Source organism: Thalassophryne amazonica, chromosome 2, assembly GCF_902500255.1.
Source record: "Thalassophryne amazonica chromosome 2, fThaAma1.1, whole genome shotgun sequence".
NCBI classification, from domain to species: domain Eukaryota; kingdom Metazoa; phylum Chordata; class Actinopteri; order Batrachoidiformes; family Batrachoididae; genus Thalassophryne; species Thalassophryne amazonica.
In genome coordinates this window covers 149,607,084-149,622,627 of record NC_047104.1, presented here as the reverse complement: position 1 = coordinate 149,622,627, position 15,544 = coordinate 149,607,084, and the positions used below count along the sequence as shown (strand labels likewise).

The 15,544-nt window shown below is 43.2% G+C and overlaps 1 protein-coding gene across 1 annotated transcript in view; it reads left to right on the top strand.

The window, feature by feature from the left end:
- LOC117500647 (protein kinase C-binding protein NELL1-like) overlaps positions 1–15,544 on the top strand; it is a 905,329-nt gene that overhangs the window by 573,938 nt on the left and 315,847 nt on the right. The gene's annotated exons all lie outside the window — the stretch shown is intronic.

Below are 15,544 nucleotides of genomic sequence, written 5' to 3'. Positions count from 1 at the left end.
GACCATGGCATCCAGTGTGCAACCACTGAGCACGCCTTGGAAAGGCTTGGTGTGCATTTTGCATCCCTTCAGCATCCTCAATGATTCTCCTCGAAGGATGGCCTCTGCCCCTGTGTATAAGGGTATCAGAGGAATTGGAATATTCTGGTATGTGATTGACCTTGATCAAGACTAACACACCTATTCCACAGGGCACAATTGTTTTATGATCCCCCATCATCCAGGACAAGTGCAAAAACAGAATGCAACGGCTTACTCCAGTTTGCCTCCTATCCGACTGGCTTATAAAGTGCAGACCTGGCAACTGGTTGGCTTATAAAATGTCTACCTTGCGATCTTCTCAAGCAAAAGTGAAGCTGTGCCTGGCTGCATCCTCAGGCAGAACTGCAACAAACGCTGCTTTGTGCTTCAAATTCTTACTCCAGTGGGCCACATTGAAACAGGTTTCAAACTGCATTCACTGGGAGTACCCTGTTTAAAGATGTTTGGACATGACTGAAGCTGTTAAGACTATGAACATGCTGAAGTGACTGCGTAATGATGGCAATTTGCTGAATCTGAATGAAATTTTTGAACAGCTTGAAAATTTCACCACAGTTTAAAAACGGGTGCCGATGATAGCCGTAACTATTGCCTATACCAAATTTGTTCAAGATTGACAAAAGACTGATCATGAAGTTACTGTGATGGTTCAAAGCGCACCCTGTGGAAAAAAACAATAAGATCCAGGCTTTAAACATAAAATAACACTGAGTGGAAAGCCAAACATGACCCCTGACAGTCCCAACGCTAGTTATACCTCATGTGACATTCAAGTGCTTGTGTATGCAACATCATTCCTTCTATGTAGACTTGCTGCTGCATTGTGAAGGATTGGGAATGTGTTTTGATACATTTGGCACTGAAATTCATATGGGCTCATCTCACCATGACTCATATGAGACAATATGAAGAGGAGGACTAAACACATTAACCTCCAAAAACCCAAAATGCGAGCAGTCAACCAGGACTAATCTTATATATTTCTCAGATGTTGTGACAGACTGTGACACAACCCACTCATATAAACTGTGTGTATGTGGAGGTATTATATTTTGCAAATAAGTTCTTAATACTACCCTGTTACTCCTGTGTTATATGTATAATATTTGATTGGGGTAATTGATGCCATTGAGCATTGAATCTGTTGCTAAGCTAAGAGAATATTTAGAGGAAAATTGTGGAAATGGTGATACAAGCACCAAAGTTGGCACAAATACTCCTTAGACATTACTCTTTTTGAAAAAAACTGACTGGCCACTTGAATTTTCAATAGGCCGCGAGGTAGGGGTCAGTTGAAGATTACACAGGGTTCAAAATTAAAAAAGCTCAAATCATTTTGAAAACTAAAAAAATGATGCAAATTAGTTGAGTTAACAGGGTTTTAAAAAGGAATTGTTTGGACCATGTATCATGCTTAGTATCTATCAAGCTTGAAAGGCAGGACAGGTTGGACACAAATGCACACCGCAGGTACACAGCTCTGTGGAGGAAAAAAATGTTTACTTGATAAGCAGGCTTAGGTCGGTGCATGGATAGGCAGTCCAAACAAAGCAACAGGATCCAGAACATCAGGCAAAAAGCGTGGTCAAAATGGAAGCAGGTTTCAATTTCAATTTATTTCCTTTATATAGCGCCAAATCACAACAGAGTTGCCTCAAGGCGCTTCACACAGGTAAGGTCTAACCTTACCAACCCCCAGAGCAACAGTGGTAAGGAAAAATTCCCTCTGAGGAAGAAACCTCAAGCAGACCAGACTCAAAGGGGTGACCCTCTGCTTGGGCCATGCTACAAACATAAATTACAGAGATAATTCACAGAACAATTAACGGACGAATATACAAGAACTGCTGTTGGTGCACAGGACAGGAGGGTCGCCAACACAAACACAACTCCCATCTCTGGATGGAGCTGCACCTTAAACAGAGAAAAAACAGAATCAGGCATCAGAAAGACAAAAAATGTATAATTTGCCAGCATTAATCAACAAGAAAAACAGAAAAAATACTAAGGTGATCGCCGGCCACTAGCCCAAAGCTTCATTAAAAGACCCAGAATTTAGGTGAAGTTGAGGCCGTGGCCCACTTCAATTACTAATAACATGAATTAAAAGAGTAAAAAGCGTAAAACAAAACTGCACCAGTATGCTAGCCATATGAAATGGAAAATAAGTGCATCTTAAGTCTGGACTTGAAAGTCTCCACAGAATCTAGAAGAGATGAACGCATGGATCAGGGTCTCAGCATCAGCCATAGACAGGATGGGATGAATCTTTGTTATATTTCGCAGGTGGAAGAAAGCAGTCCTAGTAATATTTCTAATATGGAGACCAAAGGACAACGAAGGATCAAAAATTACCCAAGGTTCCTCACTTTGTCAGTGTGATGTATGACACACAAGCCTAGGCTGAGTGTTAACTGGTCAAATTGATGCCGATGTCTCACTGGACCAAGAACCATCATTTCAGTCTTTTCAGAGTTTAAAAGTAGGAAGTTTCTAGACATCCAACTTCTCACTGATGCAAGGCAATCTTCTAAGGATTTTATGTGAACGAGATTTCCAGCAGTTATCGGCATATATAACTGAGTATCATCTGCATAGCAGTGAAAGGTAATCCCAAAATGCTGCAATATGTGCCCAAGGGGTGCTATATAAAGGGAGAAAAGCAAGGGGCCTAAGACAGACACCCGAGGAACCCCAAATTTCATGTCACTAAGGTTAGAGGTAGTGTTACTGTACAACACACAGTGAGAACATCTGGTCAAGTATGACGTCAGCCATGCAAGGACACTCCCAGTAATCCCAAAATGATTTTCCAGCCTATCAAGTAGAATATGATGATCCACTGTATCAAATGCAGCACTGAGATCAAACAGCAACAGAGCCGTAGTGGTGTCCGAATCCATTGTAAGCAGAAGATCATTCACTACTTTAGTGAGAGCCATTTCTGTGGAATGATATTTTCTAAAAGCAGACTGCAGCGGCTCAAAGAGATTATTCTCAGTAAGAAAGTCTACAAGCTGCTGTGCCACCACTTTTTCCAGAATTTTAGAGCAAAATGATAGATTTGATATCGGCCGATAGTTTGTCAATACACTAGGGTCAAGATTAGGTTTCTTAAGTAATGGTTTAATCACTGCATATTTGAAACATTTAGGAACAGATCCAGAAGTTAAAGAAAGATTAATAATTTCCAGCACAATCGGCCCAAGAATGGGCCACAGGTCCTTAAACAGTTTTGTTGGTATAGAATCAAATAAACAGGTTGTGCTTTTTGTTGACGTTACGGGTTTCGTCAGCATGTCTAGAGAGAGACCATCAAATTCTGTAAATCTAGATAATACCTCAGTAGTGGCGCCCACCTCAATAGCAGGGTGTAGTGGCTGGGTTAAGGCATGCTGGAATATGTTCAACCTAATGTTATCTATTTTCTTCTCAAAGTAATCCAGGAAATCTTGTGCTGTAAAAGGAGAGCGAACTACAGGTGGTTGTCCATGAATAAGTGTTGTTGTTGAACAAGAACTTTGAGTTATGCTTGTTTTTCTTGATCAAATCAGAGTAATAGGTCTGCTTTGTAGCCAATAGTGCATGCTTTTAGTCTAAGATAGCATCACGCCATGCAAGGTGGAATACTTCTAATTTTGAATGACGTCATTTCCGTTCTAGACCTCTTGCTTTATGCTTGAGGTCACGCAGATAATCATTGAACCAAGGTGACTGCGATTTGGGGGAGCGCGGTTTCAACACAGGTGGTGCCATCATGTCGAGTGTCGTTTTGAGCACTGAGTTTAAACTATCCACAAGTCTGTCTACTGACTGGGTATTTGTCAAAAGTGAGGCTAAGACATCAGACAATCTAGCTTCTAGTTCAGTTTTAGTTGAGGAGTTGATGCATCGCCGTAATGATAAATAAGGTTGTTGTTTCACTAAACATGCCAGTGAAACTGTTAATTTAATAAGTGAGTGATCAGAGACCACTGATGTAAGAGGCATGATATCAATATTCGTGACAGCAATACCACGTGCGAGAACCAGATCCACGGTATTTCCACTAATGTGCGTCGAATCCAGAATGCATTGCCAAAATCCTAATGCATCCACAATTTCCATAAATTATTTGCAGAGGGGATCAGAAGGCTTATTTATATGAACGTTAAAGTCACCAATGTTGTCATTGGTGACTTTAACCAATGACAACATTGTCAGTGTCGTCGTTGGTTTATGATGACAAAGGTTGTCATCATAAACCGATGAGGCACAAAAAGCAAGGCAAGAGTACAAGAACAGAGCTGGTAAGAAGGCACTAGGCACATCGAACTGGCAAAGGACAGATTCAAACCGAGCAGCTTATAAAGCACCCAAGTGATTAATCGAAACACAGAACAGGTGTAGGGAAACACCCAGAACCGGGGCGTGGCCAGACGGACGGAGACACCCACCACCAAGTACCAAGAGAAAAAGGCAAGAGACAACAGGACAGAGTAAACCCAAGCAGAAAAGCAGAAAAAGAGACAAACCAAACACCAAAACCACCCCCACGACCCAAGAGCCTGACAGTATCATGTTACATTGTAACATGTCACATGAATCCGATGGACGTTGACCTTGTTTGACCTTTACTTTGGAAACCAAACATTCAACACAATCAAAACTATTCCATTTATTAATCCCATTATCTCAACCAATAATTTGCATCACTTTTTACCAAAATTGAAGAAACTTTAACTTGACCCCTGTACAAACTGAAACTGACTTTTGTCACCATTTTTGCATTATTTACCTCATAACTCCTGATCATCCAATCATAGATAGTCCAAACTATACCTTTTTTGGAATCTTTACGATCAGACAAATACTAATACAATAACATGCTTTTGGAGGGCAGTATGCATTTTCAGAGGCCCGACGTTCACACCCAGTCGTCCAAAATGACAGATAGTCATATCTGTCATTGTGGATGACGGCATGGACGGAGGGACTCAGACAATGCATACCGCACGACAAATGCATGTTATTTGCATTATTATCACTTTTTACTGATCTACACAACACGTAACGCGTACATAAAAAGTTGGCTCACTTTAACTTTTGTTGTGTCGGCTGGCGCGGGCGCTGATCTCCAAATTCGGCAGTGCGTCCTCATCAAGCTGGCTGCTTTGGCTGCTCATTGTCGTACTATCCATGAGAAAATCATCCGGAATATCCATATTGGGACCAAAACACACTTCTCGTCTTTTCATCTTTTCCTCTGCGGACAGTTTTTTTTTCTCCTCTGCGGATAGTTCTTGGGCTGTGTTCATGCACAGCCGGTGGGTATAGCCAGGTAGCATCGATGTAAATCTACGCTACCGACCTAGCAACGCCTCGGTAAAGTGACAATAATCAGAATCAGAATTTCTTTATTGTCCCGTAATGGGAAATTAATGTTGCAGCAAGAGCACACAAAAGACAAGGTACACTAAGATAACAATATTAACAGTGAAAATAAGACCCAATTAAAAGTCTAAAATCAAACATAATAAAAACAATACCCATACAATCTCAAGTATTCCATCCAGAGTCCATGCCAAAAACAAAGTATTGCAAAAGTGCAATTTTTGCAATACTTTTTTAAGATTAGGCTTAAAACTTTCCTTTTCGCTAAAGCTTATAGTTAGGGCTGGATCAGGTGACCCTGAACCATCCCTTAGTTATGCTGCTATAGACGTAGACTGCTGGGGGGTTCCCATGATGCACTGTTTCTTTCTCTTTTTGCTCTGTATGCACCACTCTGCATTTAATCATTAGTGATTGATCTCTGCTCTCCTCCACAGCATGTCTTTTTCCTGGTTCTCTCCCTCAGCCCCAACCAGTCCCAGCAGAAGACTGCCCCTCCCTGAGCCTGGTTCTGCTGGAGGTTTCTTCCTGTTAAAAGGGAGTTTTTCCTTCCCACTGTAGCCAAGTGCTTGCTCACAGGGGGTCGTTTTGACCGTTGGGGTTTTACATCATTATTGTATGGCCTTGCCTTACAATATAAAGCGCCTTGGGGCAACTGTTTGTTGTGATTTGGCGCTATATAAAAAAAAAATTGATTGATTGATTGATATGTGGATGTGCAAATAAGCAATAGTAGTGCAAAATAAACAAGAACATCAAAGGCTAATTGCCATTAAGTAATAAAATTGCACTAGGGATAAACGAGACCTGAAATCTTTTAGTCCTCCTCATAGGAGCCCTAAAACGACGGCCTGAGGGCAGAAGCTCAAACTCTTTTTGGTAATGTGGTATAGTTTTCAATATGATTTGAGCATTTTTAATTTTGACCCCTGTGGAATTCTTCACCTGGCCGCCTATTGAAAATACAAGTGGCCAGTCTGTTTTTTTCAAAAGAGTAATGTCTAAGGAGTATTTGTGCCAGCTTTATTGCTTGTATCACCATTTGCACAATTGTTTCAGTTATGTGCTGCACTCTGTTGTACAAGTTTATAGCTGCCTGGTATCATGGTAAGATAAGTAAAAATGGTGTTCCCTTCAGTCTGTTTCCTGTCACACAGTAGATAAGCAGTGCTCTGATATGCCTGCATTTGTTGAACATCATGTTCATGCACATGGGGTTACCCATATATTCAGATACACTGACTGCTTTTGACTGATTATGGTGCATCTTACACTCTAATTGTAGACGTGGGCTGTCTTGCAGGTGGCAGAGCAGATGACAACTGTGGATGTTGTCAGAAGCAGGTGTGCTGCTGTCTGTGGGGCTGTATCTCCAGCGTTAGCTGTCGCCGTCTTGTCTTAAAAAGAAGATTGCAGGGAGAACATTTATTTAATGTGGTTGTTTTTGAGGGCAAGAGTTGTTCTTATTCATCAGCTCATTTAATGCAGTTGTCATTCTTCACATTTTTTATCTTATCTGTTTTTGAACACTCAAGCAGTTTTGATGTTTTGCATTTTTCAAATTAAATCCCTGATCAAATATTTGAAGACGCATTTGTGAAGAATCTGCAGAACTGACCTAGGTTTGTCAAAGAAGTATTTAAGTTCCTGAAAACAACATGACAATGGGTAGTTTGGCTGATTATCAATTTTCCAAGGTGCTAGTTTGGGAATTAGGATTAAGATGTGGATCAGGGTTGAAGGAAAAATATATGCATTAGCAACTGTTTCCATTAAAGGCCCCTTCACACATAGCACAAATAAGTAGGAATCAGGGCAAATCATGGCGAAACAGCCTGAATGAGCGAACCACGAAAACATCGAGTCGATGTCAGGAGGGACACACGGTCAGGCAGGCTTGAACAATCCCGCTGCGACGGTTTCATGCATGCTGGTGCACATGCATGAACACAGTGCGAGCAGCTGGAGCGTGTGGAACCACATTGCGCCTCTTACGTGGAGTTTAAAAAAAAACAAAAAACAGTTGGAGCGTGTGGAATCACATCACACCGCTTATGTGGAGATAAAAAAAAATAAAAACCAGCTGGAGTGTGTGGAATCACATCGCACCTCTTATGTGGAGATAAAAAAAATAAAAACCAGCTGGAGCGTGTGGAATCACATCGTGCCACTTATGTGAACATAAAAAGATAAAAAACAGCTGGAGAGTTTGGAACCACATCGTGCCGCTGCTGCGAAGAAACAAAAATAAAAACTACACACCATAAAAATGCTGCATTGTCCAATATTTAATCCCTCTTATCGAGCAGACAATACAAGTATGATCCCTCTGTGTCTCTGTATATGACGCATGGTCACAGACAGTCATGAAATGACATGAATGAAGCAGTGCACTCTCATTATGTCTTATTATGTCCAGCCAGGTATATAAATAATTTATACAATCACCGGACACTGATAGATGAGATATTGATGTATAATTGGTGAAAATCACTGGGTTGATATAAATAAAAAGGGACCCACTACAGAACCCTGCAGTCAAATAACCCTGGTTAAATAAAACATAAATGCCACTCATGGAATTCAAACCTGCAAAATCAAAATTAAAATCAACAAACAAACATGTTCGGCAGGCCCACAGCCTGCCCAGGTGCGCTGTGTGTGGCTGCTGCAGCCCGGCGCAAAGGCAAAAGATGTTTTATGTATTTCCATGTGAGGACAGCAGGCAGAGACATGTGCCTCACGGAGGACAGTTGTAAGTTTCAAAACACGGTACATGTTCCCCAGCTGGGACATCCAGGAGCAGAGATCTCAACAGCAGCTGCTTTGTTATGTAATTGCGTATGTGGTTATTGTCATAATTATTTATATACCTGTCCTGGCGGAGGTCTCTGGGTTGTTAATGTGACATGTCATGTGCACTGAGCCGTCGTTTTCAGCTGTCAGTGTGCTGTGATTAGCTGACAGGCACCTCACGGTGCTGTGTGCGCTCAGACATGGATGTCCAGCCTCCATGTGATCATGTCTGTACATACATATCAGCATTTTATGCTGTTTTATGTTGGAGGAGCGGGGGCGGGGGGAAGGAACACACACACGACGCATGTTTTGGTGGGGTGCGTGACACACACACCACCTCATGGGGGCACTTACACAAATTTCACAGCCAGCTCGACCGTGATCGCCTGCTCACTATTTTTGTGCTGACAGTGCAAATGGCCACACATTTTCTAAGTGTCCACCGAGCCGTGTTAGATGTTCGTGTGTCACCTGGAATTTGGCCGACACCTGCTGTGAGAGGGATCGAATGGGCTCTCGCAGGGCACTCTCTGTCTTTCGGCCACTGGTGTGTGCGAATAATTGTAGCAACATGTGTACAAGGCATTGGAGGCAGCTCCGATTTTTCATGAATGGCATGTGATTCCTCCTTCGTGCACCAGTCAGCTTCAATCGTGTTATGTATGAAGGGGCCCTTCACACAAGGAACAAATGCACTCTGTCAAATCTTAGGGCCCCTTCACACATAACAGGAAGTTGGGTGAAAGAAGCAGAAATCAACCAAAAAAGATTGGAAAAAAAACAAAACAAATTGGTGACCACAAAAACTTCCACCTGCTGTGGAGAGGGACACATGGTAACACAAGCATGAACGATCAAGCAGCAATGGTTTCATGCACATGCACACGAGCGTGCATGAACACAGTGCAACCACGTGGAAAGTCATGCACACACAGCAGTGAAGCAATGCGATGCTGCACATATATACATAAATGAACGAAAACGTGAACTTAAAATTAATGTGACAGCACAAATTCAGAACATGATATGAACAAAGAATGTACTGTTTTTACTGTATGCACAGTTTTGTAATTTAGGCGGAGGTGGAGTTTAGCCTTTAAATGTTAGACATTAATGTTACTGGTCATGAATCTGTTGTCACTGTAAAAAAAAAAAATAGAAACAAACCATCACAATTTCTATCATATTTAATTCCTGTGCGCACAATACAAGACTGAGCCTCCTCCTAGACGTACACCAGGAAGTGAACTGACATGATGAACTTTATTTCCTTTTATTTTTTATATGAATGACCTGATGCGCTCATCTCATGAACACATGAGCCAGTTGTGAGTGTCCTGCTCGCACTGAAGTGCTGGTGACTGCGTTCCAAAGATGACGTGTTTTTATTGATTACAATATGAGGAGAGCCTGCCGATGCACGTGCTTCCTTCACGGTGGTGTCTTGTGAAAATTCTGCATCACATGATATGTGTTCTCCAGCTGTGCGTAGCGATGAAACAGTGGTCAAGTGCAGATATTTTATTTCTCTTAGATTTCTATTTTACAGAGTGCAATGGGCCCCAAACACAGGATCTATAGTTGCATCCTAAGCATTAGTGGCATTGTATCCGAGGGCACTCCTCAAGATGGTGAACATTTCGTTATTTGCGGATACCTGCTCCTCATGGGCATTTGGGTGACCAGGGATTGCCTCGAGGTATTTCTTCTGGTTCTTCTTCATAAGCCCTGTTGCTACCACCACAAATGGTATGATATCGATTTTTTTCAATGACCATGTTGTTCATAGGTCATTTTTGAGGTCTTGGTATTTCGTGATTTTCTCCCTTTCAGCTCGATTCAGGCCATCGTCATTGGGGACTGTTACATCATTAATTTTTGCTGTCTTCTCTTGCTTGTTCCGGATGACAATATCTGGTTTTATTGCACCTCCTTTGAAATGTTGTCCTGCTGGGATCTCTTTGTCATAGAAGATAGTTACTTTACCTTTGGATGAGACTGGTGCTGGCTCATGCTCAAAGACATTTCCCTCTACTTCTACCTCCAGTTCCTTGCATACTTTCCAGTGTCGATATTTACAGATCTTGTTGTGCCAGTTTATATAATGTCCATCTGCCATGAGGATTTGGCATGCTGACGTTAGATGGTTTACACTCTCAACAGCTGTATGACAGAATTGGCATTAATCATTCTGTGAACTTCCTGCCATTTTTTGAAGCCATTTGTTAGAAGTCCCTGATCTTGTGCTCCAACTATAATTCTTTCTCCATCAAAACCAAGTACTCCATTTGTAAGCCATCGTGTAGACCCTTCTTTGTCTGTGTATTCCTTTTTGAGTTCTTCTTGGAATCATCCAGCCCTTTTGTCAATCAATCAATCAATCAATTTTATTTATATAGCACCAAATCACAACAAACAGTTGTCCCAAGGCGCTTTATATGGTAAGGCAAAAGCCATACAATAATTACGTAAAAACCCCAACGGTCAAAACGACCCCCTGTGAGCAAGCACTTGGCGACAGTGGGAAGGAAAAACTCCCTTTTAACAGGAAGAAACCTCCAGCCTACCTGTTTGCCTACAATATAGTAGCGGAGCAGCTTAACTACAATTTCCATAACGATTGTGCATTTTGTGATAAAAACATCAAATTTGGCACACATATTCTAAATTAACTAATGTTTATTTTCAGATATGAAACCATCCTGGAGCTGACCTCTAATGAGCTACAGGGGTCAATACAGAATTACACAGGGGGTCAAAATTTTAACATGTTCCAGTCATGTTAATGTCATCTTTATGTCTGTAAGACAATCCTGCAGTTTAGCTAATTGGTGTGTGTCCTCTGGCTTCATGGATAGATAAAGCTGGGTATCATCTGCGTAACAATGAAAATTTAAGCAATGCCGTCTAATAATACTGCCTAAGGGAAGCATGTATAAAGTGAATAAAATTGGTCCTAGCACAGAACCTTGTGGAACTCCATAATTAACCTTAGTCTGTGAAGAAGATTCCCCATTTACATGAACAAATTGTAATCTATTAGATAAATATGATTCAAACCACCGCAGCGCAGTGCCTTTAATACCTATGGCATGCTCTAATCTCTGTAATAAAATTTTATGGTCAACAGTATCAAAAGCAGCACTGAGGTCTAACAGAACAAGCACAGAGATGAGTCCACTGTCTGAGGCCATAAGAAGATCATTTGTAACCTTCACTAATGCTGTTTCTGTACTATGATGAATTCTAAAACCTGACTGAAACTCTTCAAATAGACCATTCCTCTGCAGATGATCAGTTAGCTGTTTTACAACTACCCTTTCAAGAATTTTTGAGAGAAAAGGAAGGTTGGAGATTGGCCTATAATTAGCTTTTGTGCTGTTTCCATCTGTCCATTCGATGTTTTTGTTCTCTTTTGCTGTATTTTCCCTGGTCTGTCTTGCTATTTTTTGTTATGTGTCGGACGCAGCTCGGAGAACCGACCAGCGTTTGAAGGACCCAGTATGAAATAAGCAGAGCACGGTACAAAGGCTAACTGAATTTAATACATAACAGTGATAATACAAAAAGGTGCGGTCTGGCGTGGTGCGCTCCCAGCAGCGCTAACGGTCCGGAGCCAGAAGCTGTTTCGGACCCAAGGACCCCGCCGACACCCCCCAGGTGGCCGCAACAACCGAGTCTGTGAAAGAAGGAACCATTATGTGAGTCCACACTCTACACACAGAACACTTAAAGGTGTACAAACAGCAAACACTTCCTGGCTTGATTGCTGATCAGCTTCCAACCTGCAGGCATGGAACATCCAGTTCACAAAACTCCACCGCAGTGGAAGCTGATACATGACTAACAAACAGCTCAATACAATAAGGTGTGAGGGACACCACATTTACTGACTGTATAACTGTTAGTCACAAAATCTAACGTACCTCAGGAAGTGTGCTGACGAGCGTGAGACCTCACCCCCTCCTCTTTCACAGACTGTGCATCAAACCTGGACGTTTCTCAGCATCCGCTGCTGATGAGATGGCTCCCGAGACGACGATCTCACCCGTCTGGTCACAAGGTCGAGTCTCTGGCAAATACACACTGTGCACTCCAGTCTTAAATGCCAACATGCTCCAATCCATCCAGATGCACCTCAGCTGTGAGTCCTGACGAGTCGCAGGTGATCAGGGTGAGGTCCTGACAGCCTCAGCAACACAGCCACTCAGTCCCAAATGCACGCCACCTGGGAGGAAAACAGACAGACAAACAAACCGGCAGCCAGGCCCCCCCCAGCCATATAACAGTACCCCACCCTCACGGGAAGCCTCCCGGCGACCACACACACCTGGCCCAGGAGAAACACCCCCCTCCAGGGACCATGGCTGGAAACCGCGTCTGCGTTCGTCCTCCAACAGACTGGTTGAACTGGCTGCATCTTTGCCCTTGTTTGACAGTCTCAGCACAGGTGTGGCCAGGAGTTCCTACACCTGTGCGGTCAGCCTTTAACCAAACATGTGTGATTAGTCATAACACAAAACAACCAAAACACCCCCCCCCCCCCGCCCCAGGGGACCGTCCCATCAAACCCCAGGGAAGGGGAGAAAAGAAAAACAACCCACATGTAAACTCACAAACAAAAATGCCAAAATACCCCCCCTCCTCCCCCCCAAACGACACGCAGGGACCAACACCCCCCAGAGGGCCACCCGCCAGCTCCAGGAGTAATAACCACGGCCGAGGTCCCTCTGGGATCCACCGTCACCCACGGGGACTACCAGCGCCCCCCAGAGGACCACTCGTCAACCCCAGGAGACGCCTCCCCTCACGACCAATGGACCCAGCCCCGGCCGTCCACGGCTAGATGGACCCAACGCCTTTTCCCCCCCAGAGGACACCACAGTCAAACCCTGAGGGCGGAAACTGGGGGAGGGAAAACAAAAAAAACCCCAAACCCCCCCCCCTCCCCTCCCGGGTGCAGAGGCCACCTGGGAAACGCCCAGCACAACCTAACTGCACCCCTCCAGCAATGCCGACACTACGGCACACCCGGCTGGAGTCAGAGGAGAAGAGAGGGCACAACAAAAAACAAAGAGAAAAAACAACCCAAATACCACCCCATCACCCCCCCAGGGGACCGCTCCATCTAACCCTGGGGATGTGAAACAAAAAGAAACAAAAGAAAAAAAAAAACAGACCAACACACAGTTGTTTGGGTCCCCGTTTTTTCTTTTTTTTTTTTTTTTTTTTTTTGTTCTTGGTTAGCAAAGGCTACAGGGTCACACCCCCAGACAAATAGTGGACAACAAAAAAGAAAAGCCCACACAAAAACCAACTCAAAAAACACCCACACAAAATAAACTAACACAAAACAAAGCAGTGAGTTATACCGTCAAGCTCAACCAAATGGAACACACCTGTTCCTACTCCAGAGCTTGACGGTACCGTGATTCAGTCACCACAAGGGGGAACCAGAGTGCTAAAAATGAAAAAACCCCTTGGGCGACAGAAAAAAACAAACCAGCTGCTTTTGTGTGCGCAGCTGAGTGCAACACACAACCAAAATGTGCTCAACTAAATAACGCCGGAGCTGATACAACAGACGCAGTAGTTACCTTTATCCAGGGAAACGGGGCTACGACTGTAACACAGGAAGCCCAGCGACCCGTGCTAACAGAGCTCCGCCGTGCGCGTGAACCCATTACAAACGCACTCTTGCAGCTCCCGTTTACACCTCCCATCCGGTCGGAGTGTGACGCGAAGCCGTCGCCAGTCACACTCCACCACGATCCACGGATGAGGCACAACACAGGAACACGGCTGCAAGAGAGCACAAATTAGTATCCAGTAATGGGTCTCACACACGCACCTTCCGGGCGGAGAGCCCCGCAACTGATCCGGATAACCACTGAACGTCTGCTGCCGCCTTCCCGGCGCGTTACCGTCTCTGCTAACGCTGGGTCCGTGATGTTTGGCCAGAGACTACTGTTATGTGTCGGACGCAGCTCGGAGAACCGACCAGCGTTTGAAGGACCCAGTATGAAATAAGCAGAGCACGGTACAAAGGCTAACTGAATTTAATACATAACAGTGATAATACAAAAAGGTGCGGTCTGGCGTTCCACCCTTCATCCTCCAAAGTTTTCTGCCAGTTTAATAATGGAGGTCTGTTGTGACAAGGTCTTAATGTGATGTTGTGTTACCTTTTTCATGACTTCTTCTTGAGAACTCTTTAAGTACCGCCCCATACTTATTATAGATGCTCTATAAGTCTGATTGATTTCTGTAAGACCTACGCCGCCTTCCCAACGGGGGAGATATACTGTCTATGCACTGATTTCTGTATGTTACTTTTTGTAGGGTGAGCATCTTCCTGGTTTTACTATTTAACTTATTAAGCTCTCCCTGTGGCGACTCTACAATGCCAAACCCATAGGTCACCAGAGGCAATGCAAACTGGTTCATGGCTGTGAATTTATTCTTTGGTGTAATTCTGATTTACAAATCTTATTTAAGCAGTTTAAGTATTCTTGTGTTACTCTCTTTTTTGCGCTCTATTGTAGTATTTCATTCAAGTCCCAAGTAGTTCTACGTGGAATCCTCAACGAGATCTTCAAAGCGCTTTGACTGCATGGTCATCGCCGTGCGCGCTGAGACGTGTTTGCAGCGATCCAGTGTGATTTTAATTCTCTCCATGTCGTCATCGTTTGCAGACACGTGCAGTACTGTGCCTTTGCAGATGGATAAGTGGATGAGTTTACAGCTTGTAGTGCCAACAAACACACATCACACATCAATAAACTCCAGCTTTAAATAAATAGTTATTGAGATTTGATTCAAATTTATTTCAATAAAAAAAAAAAATCAAAATTGTATACATTTTTCCAATCTCAGTGCTGCAGTACAACCAGAAGGAGCTCATTGACGTGTGATGTCAGTTTGGTAGGCCTGCAAACCATAAATGTACATTGCTGAGTTTTTATCAAAGCATTTCCTTTCGCTGTGGCAATTTGTTGATGGTCCCTAAACTCCAGCCTCACACAATCAAGTTCACTGTATTTCATAAAGAAAGGAGGGCGTCTCATTTTGGGGGGAAACAGTGTTGTTCGGTTGTAGGTTGTTGTCTGTATTAAAAAGTTTGGAAAGAGGTGTCATTTGATTTAAAACAGCAATTCGTTTTGAAGTTATCAAGCCCCTTCGGCTGCTCCCGTTTGCACTCAGAGTCGCCACAGCAAATCCAAGGTGGATCTGCATGTTGATTTGGTGCAGGTTTAATCGAATCTTTGAATATCTTTCCAACTTAACTACTAAGCCCAATTCTGTGTACAATAGCTTGCAACAGCGAATG